Source organism: Chiloscyllium punctatum, chromosome 21 (assembly GCF_047496795.1).
Source record: "Chiloscyllium punctatum isolate Juve2018m chromosome 21, sChiPun1.3, whole genome shotgun sequence".
Lineage (NCBI taxonomy): Eukaryota > Metazoa > Chordata > Chondrichthyes > Orectolobiformes > Hemiscylliidae > Chiloscyllium > Chiloscyllium punctatum.
In genome coordinates, this window is record NC_092759.1 from 49565779 (window position 1) to 49574597 (window position 8819).

The window sequence follows — 8819 nt, forward strand, 5'->3', positions numbered from 1 at the left end:
CTCTAGTTGCTGAACCCCAATTGATGTTACTGCAGGATGATGAGGAACGCTGAGTGTATCCTCCAGGAGGCAGCACCATCACATTACCCCTGCCTACACCCACACAGTAACACACCAAAGCAACTGGAACAAAAGGCAGTGAAACCAAAGGAGGCATTAGGGAGAGTTCTTTTGAGGTAAAGTCATGAAAGGGGATTGGAACGCAGCAGGAACAGGAGATTGAGCTGGATGGTTAGCTGTTTCCCCTTGAATGGTGGAGCAGGATTGAAAGGCCGAATGGCCTCCTGCTGCTATCTCCAGGTATGTATATAGCCATGGAACCCGGGTAGGAATAAGTGGGCAGGGATTCTCCAGGAGATTGCACCTCCACATCAGTTTTCAGTGAGGGATGGTTTGATGGATTTTATTTAACATTTGTCTTTAACAGAAGGTTTGTGAATTTGATTTTAAAATATTGTAGCTATTTATTCCACAATAAATAAAACTAAAAGAAAAGAAATGAAACTATCTGAATATAGCAGTTTTTTAAAATTTCAAACGCCGTGTGATACAAAATCCTGTCTATTCCTGGACGCCATCACTTTCCAGTTACTCAAGCTGCAGGGAAATATTGCCTCCCTGTCTGAACCTTCGGTTTGATTTAACCTCTTTTCAGTTCTCCTTCTGTGAGCTGTTAAACGTTCCTCCCCCCCCCCCCCCCAACCCATTTCTCCTACCCAGAAGTGTTATCTCACACAGCTGAGCAGCCTTCCCACGTTCATCATTACACCATTTTGGGTTTTGTTAATATATAATCACCAGCAGTAAACCACCCGTGTAACCAATTGAATATGTACAAACAAAGCCCATTACAGGCAAAGCAAGCCATTACAAATGACAGAGTGGGAAGGGACCAAATCAAAGTAGAGTTAGGGGTGAGGGGGCAGCAGTGGAAATAAAGCACTGTATCCCCTGCGATGCCCACCTCTGTCTAAAGGCATCGAGAGCATTGATACATACCACTTGCTCCTCTCCAAGGACACCCTGCTTTATCCTCAATCATAGAATAGCCTTTATCCTCAATCATAGAATAGAATCCCAACAGTGTGGCAGGACAGCATTGGCCCATCAAACCCCACCAACCATCCAAAGAGCATCCCACCTGGAGCACTCCATCCTTGTCACACTGCATTTCCCATGGCTGCTCCACTGAGTCTGCACAATCATGGAGACTGTGGACAAGTCCACACCGACCCATCGAAGTGCAACCCACCCATACCCCTACATTTACCCCTTACCTAACACTACGGGCACACACAGAAACACAAAAGGCAGCATGTGTACCTGAGTTGAATGAACCTGGACTTAGGAAAATGTGACAACAATCACAACTAGTTAGAATTACAGAATCCCTTAGGCGCACAAAGAGACTATTCGGTCCATCGAGTCTGCAATGACTTCCTGTCCCACCCTACCTCCATAACCCCACATTTAGCATGGCTAACCCAACCCATCTAACCTACACACTACAGGCCATGTTAGCACGGCCAATCCAACCGGCACATCTGTGGGAGGGTAACATATTATGTCTAAGTGCTCAGGATTGTGGATGAAGGATCACAAATACTTGACTGACGCAAATCCTCTTTTATTTTCAAAAGAAAATCTAGAGGATATTGCAGCCAGAAAGATTTCCGATTATCTCATGAGGAAGAGAATTCAAAACTCGTGCCACTGACCCAGGGGGCGCAGTGAAGTCACAGAGGTCTGGGAACCATCAGAAATGTAACAAGTTGTGAGCAAGGTGGGAGTGAGACAAGGACAAAAAGACAGTCTGTCACACGGGGGAAGGCAGGAGAGATTAAATTGCAGAAATGGTAGTCCCTCAAGGCCATGGGGAATGGAGTTAGGGCTGGGTAAGAAACCAGGAAACAAGGTGAGCAGCTGTCAAAGAAATACATTGAAAAAACAGAGTATAAACACATAGAGGGCAGAGTACGCAGTCTGAAATTGTTGCTCTCATTGGTGAGTACAGAACGCTGTAAAGCCTGGGTCATTCTATTACAGCCAACACATGCAGGATAGGCCAAGTTGGCCTCGATCTGTGCTGTAACTTTCTGATAAATTTATTCTGACATTTGGAATTCAGGTCGGGTGATGTTTATAAATTCTCAAATTGGACTTGAGTTTAATATTCTGGAGAAATGTTAAATAAATCACAATGATCCCGTTCTGCAGACTTTAGTCCACAGCCCTGAATGTTCCAGCATCTCAGTTACATCCATGTCCTTTTATTCTAATGTGATGCTGGTTACTGCCTCTGCCACCCCATCAATGAGTTCCTGCTCCCCACCATCTCCGAGTGAAATGAATTCTCTCCTCCCCTTCTTTCTGGGAATTAGTTTCAATCTAAATCCTCCAGTTTCTGACCTCTCAGTTAATGAATAGCTCCTTCCTATCCACTCGATCTGGATTCCTCAGCATTTTATCACATCAATTAAATCTCAGCTCATCCTCCTCGGAAATCATCCCCAGCCTATCCAACCTTTCCTCAGAGCAGAAATTTTCCAATTGTAGAAACATTCTGATCAATCTCCTCTGTACCCTCTCTGGTGTGATCACATCAACCCTGGAATAAGGGGGTCAGAAGTGTGTACAGTACTTTAACCGCAGTCAAACGAGTGTTCCTGACCTTTCCCATGTCACCTCCGTGTTCTTGTGGTTGTCGCTCAGACAAGAAGTGTCCTAGTTTTCCCACATGGAACTGGATGTGCACTCCATGGGGCTGGGATTCCTTACCATGTGTTTATTTGTTAACTAACCCTAAATTAACTTCAGATTAAAACAACATTATCAGCTACCCATTATACTCCAGCCACCTTACTTTTTAAAATCTCTTTAAAATTATTACTATCTAAACACAACAGGCTTTAAGTTGCTGATCAAGTATTCAGATGTCTCCACTGTTACAATCACTTGAAGATTATCTTTACCTTCAGCTACATTTGGTGAATTAAACACTGATTGTAAATATATGAATATCAAAAGGACTTGAGTTTTATGATAATTAATCCAGTCTGACATTCTTGTTGGTTAATAGCGTGAAAAGAACTGTCCTCAGAACTCCAGCTGTGCTCTGACTTCATTCACAACTGGATTTGGTTGGACTGCAGATCTTAGATCTGTTCTGTTGTTTCCCGGATTGCTTCACTCTGTCTATCACTTGCTGCTTATGCTGTTCGGCACACAAGTAGTCCTCTTTGGGAACTTCATCAGGTTAACACCTCATTTTTAGGTATTCATGCTGCTGTTACTGACATGCCCTCCTGAATTCTCTGTTGAGTGAGGATTGATCCTCTGGTTTGATGGTAAGAGGTAAATTGGGGGAAATGCTTGGCCGTGATTCTGTAAGTTTTGTTCGAGTACAATTCGACTGCTGTTGTTGGAAGGAAACAGCTAAACTCTTACACTGTTGGCCCCATATACTACATGCAGTATCGTGAACACTGAGGCCAAGATATGAAATACGAGCAACACTGTACAATGATGCCAGATCACACCTGCAGCAAGGGGAGTTTAAGATCCAACTTGACACAGGAGTTGGGAAAGAAGCAGCTGATCAGATTGTCTCATTCATAGTCGCAACGAGACTGTGAGATTATTGTATTGTTGGAGGTGAGGGTGGAGGAGGTTGGGGAGATGGAGAGCCCTTCAAAAGAAACTAATCTGCCTGACAGTTGTGAGATAGAATTGATTGCCATGCATTTAGCAGAAAGCTAATTGAAACTGTTTTTATCCCCAAAAGATAACAAGACTGATGATGCTTCCAATCATCCCCAGAATACATGGTTCGGAGATGGGTGTCAATAGCCCATCAACATCCAACTCCTGTAATCATTCAGCAAACGTATGTGTGATTACCCAGTTCTGATGAACCAGAAAACCACCGTTCACTCTGTGCAGATGGACAGCGATGTGGGGAAGTCTTGGCCGAGTGGTATTGGTGTGAGACAGTTAATCTAAAACCCCAGATAGTGTTCTGGAGACCTGGGTTCAAAGCCTGCTGCAGCAGATGGGGGGAATTTGAATTCAATAAAAAAGCAACTTGTGAATGTAGAGTCTAATGATGACCATTAATCGATTGTCAGAAAAACCCATCTGGATCACTAATGCCCTTTCAGGAAGGAAGCTGCCATCCTTACCTGGTCTGGTCTACATTGTGACCTCAGACCCACAGCAATAAGGTTGACTCTTACCTGCCCTCTGGGCAATTAGGGATGGGCAGTAAATGCTGCCAGGCCAGCGACACCCTCATCCTGTGAATGAATAAAGGAAAATAAAAGTCTCTACCCAGTGTGAATCTGCGTGTTCAACAATGTTGTGAACATCTCCAAAGCTAAGATCTCTATGTGCACAACTTTATGAACTGCCAAAACCATTGTTCATTACTTGGTGTGAAAAAGTGAGAAAAAAAAAATCCTTCAACTGTGGCTATCAGTAAATTGACTGGTGTCTCAGCAGGATGGATGCCGAAGTGAATCCCTTCCCACCCCCCGCCCCCACACACACACACAGAGCAGGTGAACAACTCCCCAGTCTGACTGGTTTGGCCAGTTTCCAGGTGGGATGGGTAAAGAATTCCCTTCTGGCATTCCCCACATTTCCAGAGTCGATCCCTGGTGTGGCTGCACTGGGGTTTTACCATTTCAGATAAATGCTAGCAGATTGTTACACACACCGTTAGCCCCCCGCCCCCCAAAAGAACCCAGTATAAAGCAGTAACCATTATCTCCTGCTGTGGAGGGACAGCCTGTATTGGTCCGAGTAGGAACACTGAGCAGATTTACCAAAATGACAACTTAATCGGTGGCCAGAGCAAGTTAAGCAAGTCCAAATAAAATGCATTATAGCACAGACAGAGGCCCATCAAATCCAAGCTGGCTCTCTGTAGCAGAATCCCATATTCTCATTCCCCATACGTACCCCAAACTCTGCAAGTTTATTTCCCTCAGAACTGATCTAATTGTTTTTATCAATCATTGACCTTCTCTACTTGCACCACCATAATAGGCAACATGTTCTGCATATATCCAACCAATACAGTCAGCAGAAACACTTGCTCATCTCCCACTGTCTCAAAACCTCACCTCTGGTCTTAATTGTGCTATCACCTATCAAATACAGATATTTTTGTCTGCTATATCTAGGTCTGTTATAATCTTATACAGCTCTATCGAAAATATATTTAACTTGTTTATTTCAAAGAAAATAGCAATTTCTTCAAATCAATCCAGTGACTGCATTTCCTTCATCAGTGAACCACTCCAGTAAGTCTGTACTCCACACCCTGAAGATCACTCATATCCTTCCTTGTTAATGTCTGTTTTGTTCCACAAACCCAGATGACACAAGTTTTCTGTACAACCGCAGTAGCTTTATTATTGGACAGCTGGCAAGAATTTCAAAGCATCTCTAAAGTAGCCGAGTGTCTACTTGTACAGACTCATCTTCACGAATCTCTGCCTTACCCACAGAGACAGTATATTTAATAAGAATTAGACAAAGTCATATCAGTCACATGGGTGATTGCCATTACATAGTTTAAAGCTGGTAATTATGAATTTACAAAGCTTGATGAATGCCAATGTCCTGTGATAATGTGTGATGGATTACAGAAACTGATTATCATATTGTCCATGATTATGTGTTGACGGGAAGAGATTAAGGCAGAAGGATTCTTCCTTCAGTAAATGGGGGATTCACTTACCTATGCTAATATGGAGGGGAGGTAAGACAATGGGAGCGGGAGGCAGTTTAACAGGGTTGTGCCCAGGGCTCTCAGTCTTGTCTGGAAAGGGCAAATTGCTCTATCTGGGGTTATGGTGGAATCCACATGTGTGGCTCCAAGAGGTTCTATTTCGAAGATACGGTCTGCCTCACCCCTACTGAGGTGTTCAGTCTGTATTGGAAGAGTACAGGCCTTGTACTCTTACAATACGGCAGTAAGACCTTTGGCAGGAGAATGTTTAACCCTTGAGTCGCCAATGCATCCTGAAAGAGAAGCAAAGTATGGAACAGGCCCCTCTGTGGTATTTTAACTTCCTCATCCTGACCAGGAATCTGGTGACCACAATTGGATGCAATGATTGACTATGACCTAACTAGAACTTTGTCAATGATCAGCATCTTTTCCATGAGTATATTATCATTCCCTCTATTAATGAAGCCCAGTATCGTATACGTTTACTCAAAACACTTTATGTTCTCTCTCCTTTAAGGATTGGTACACATTGTCCCCCATTCCTGCTGTCCTGCTCTCTATGTCTGTGCCATTCAAATATATATTCCCTTTCGACATTGCTTCTCTCAAAATGCATCAACTTACTGTGTGTTCTAAAGAAGAGACATATTATACTCAAAATATTATCTCTCGATCCACATATTCTCCCCCCAGAAAACAGAACAGTGCAGCACCGGAATAATCGGCCCACTATGTCTGTGTAGATCATGATGCCATTCCAAACTGATTCCATCTGCCTGTATATGATCCATATCCCTGCCAACCCATGCCTGCTTATCTGTCTGTCCAAATGCCTCTTAAACATTGTGATTGTTTCTGCTTTTACCATCTCTCAGGCAAGTACATTCTAGTCACTGACCACCTCCTGCATAAGAAACTTGTCTGACACAACTCCCTTTTGACTTGCACAGATGCTGTTGAAAATGCTCAGCAGGGCATGCAGCATCTGTGATGAAAAATCAGTTTATGTTTCGGGTCCGGTCCCCCTTCCTCAGAAATGTTAACTAATTTCTCTTCACAGATGCTGCTAGAACTGCTGAGCTTTATCAGAAACTTCTGTTTTTCTTTCTGGTTTACAACATCTGCTGTTCTTTCGGTTTTCATTTCCTTTAAACTTGCCCCCTCTCCCCTTAAATCTCTGGCCTGTGGAATTGGTAATTTCCACTTGGAAAAAGATTCAGATTATTCACTCTGTCTGTGCCTCTCGGATCACTCCACAGCCACTGACTTTCCAAAGACAACAATCCAAGATTTTCCAACCTCTCCCAATCCAGGCAACATCCCGGTAAACCCATTTCCACCCTCTCCAAAGCCTCCACATCCTCCTTATAATGCGGTGTTCAAAACAGCCCACAATCCCCCAAAGGTGGCCTAATGACAGTTTTATATTCACTCCCCTGACAGAAGAAGGCAAGCCTGCCATCCACCTCCTTCACCACATTCAGGGAGCTGTGAACTTGCACCTGAAGATCCCTCTGTATATCAATGCTGCTCAGGGCACTTCCTTTTCGTGTATACATTCCTCTTACAATGAGCCGCCCAAAACGCATCACGTCACCATTGTCCGAATTAAAATCTATCCGAAATTTCTCCGCATAACCTTCCAACTGATCTCGTCCTTGATGTTTCCTTTGACAACATTCTTCACAATTCACAACTTCTTCACTTTGTGCCATCTACAAACTTGCTAATTAAATTGTTTACATTTTCAGGCTAATCATTTATATGTATTACAAAGGACAGATGTCCCAGCTCTGACCCTTGTGGAACAGAGGCACTGGTCACAGACCTCCAGCCACCAACATACCCCTGCACAACTGTTACTGGGAGAAATATCAAAGAGGAGCCTTGAGTTCTGTGCTGAGCAGCACGACCAATGTTTATTCAGAGCTCCTTACTAATACATGATGGAAGAGTTCCCTCTCTGGAATTCTGTGGCTCCCCCAGCCAAGTCCAGCATTTGGATGTGTTTCTTTCATACATTCCACTCATATATCTCCCCTGACCCGATCTCCTGGGTTTGGGATGTCAGCTCGGATGTTTATGAGCTCCCTTTCCCAGTCTCTGATTCTCTGTCCATCTGCAACTTCCCCTCTCAGCTCCTGCAGTTGCTTTGTCAGTTCTTTCACAAATTGTTCCACCCTATCCTTGCCATTGTACATCTCCTGCCCTCCCACTACCATACCCTCTGGCAGCTGCATAGTCCAAATTCAATGGGGGACTGCTCAGTTCCCTTTGCTGGAGTTGACGTCAGTTTCATTAGGATCGTGGGGAGTACCCTAACCCATCCCGGCCTGTCTCTGTCAGGGCCTTAGTCAGACTAGCTTTCAGTGTCTGCTTCATTCCTTCTACTGTCCCTGAGCTCTGGGGGTGGTATGTGAGATGGGGTTTCTGCTCAGTACCAAACAAGGCACAGAGCTGCTTAACTTTGTTTCCTGGAACATGTGTCCCTTGGTCAGAATCTGCAGGGGATTGCTTCCACCCACTGAATAAAGCTGTTTATTAAGACCCAGCAGGATTTCCTTCCCTGGGATTGGGTTGGGGGTGTATGTAAAATCCATCTGTAATTGTTCCCGTGGGCCCCTGGGTCCCTGCGGCTGCCTCCATTTTATCCTGATTGTTTTCCCTGGTTCATACTGTGTACAGACTACACCCCTTTGACAAATCCTTCTTGTTCCAGAACACCCCTGTAGTTGTTCATCCGATATTGCATTTTATCCAGCTCAATATGGGCCAGCCCATGATATGTTTTTCATAATGTTTGTCTTATACAGTGGCACTGCTGGATCATCCTATGTCCTATTACTGCCCTACCCTTTTCCCATTCGTGTTTCTCCTGCTGTGGGACTGTTTCTGGAAATGTCTTTAAACTTTCCTTTCTCGCTTCTGTAGCTAATGCCACTGCATCCTCCTCAAATGTCTGCACTGTTTCAGTAAGTATGCTCACCCATGCTCACTAACTACCCCGTTGGTGTGGGGTTTCTACTTTCTTGTGAGCTCTAATCTTCATTATTGCTGCTTCACTGGAAGGTTAGCTGCT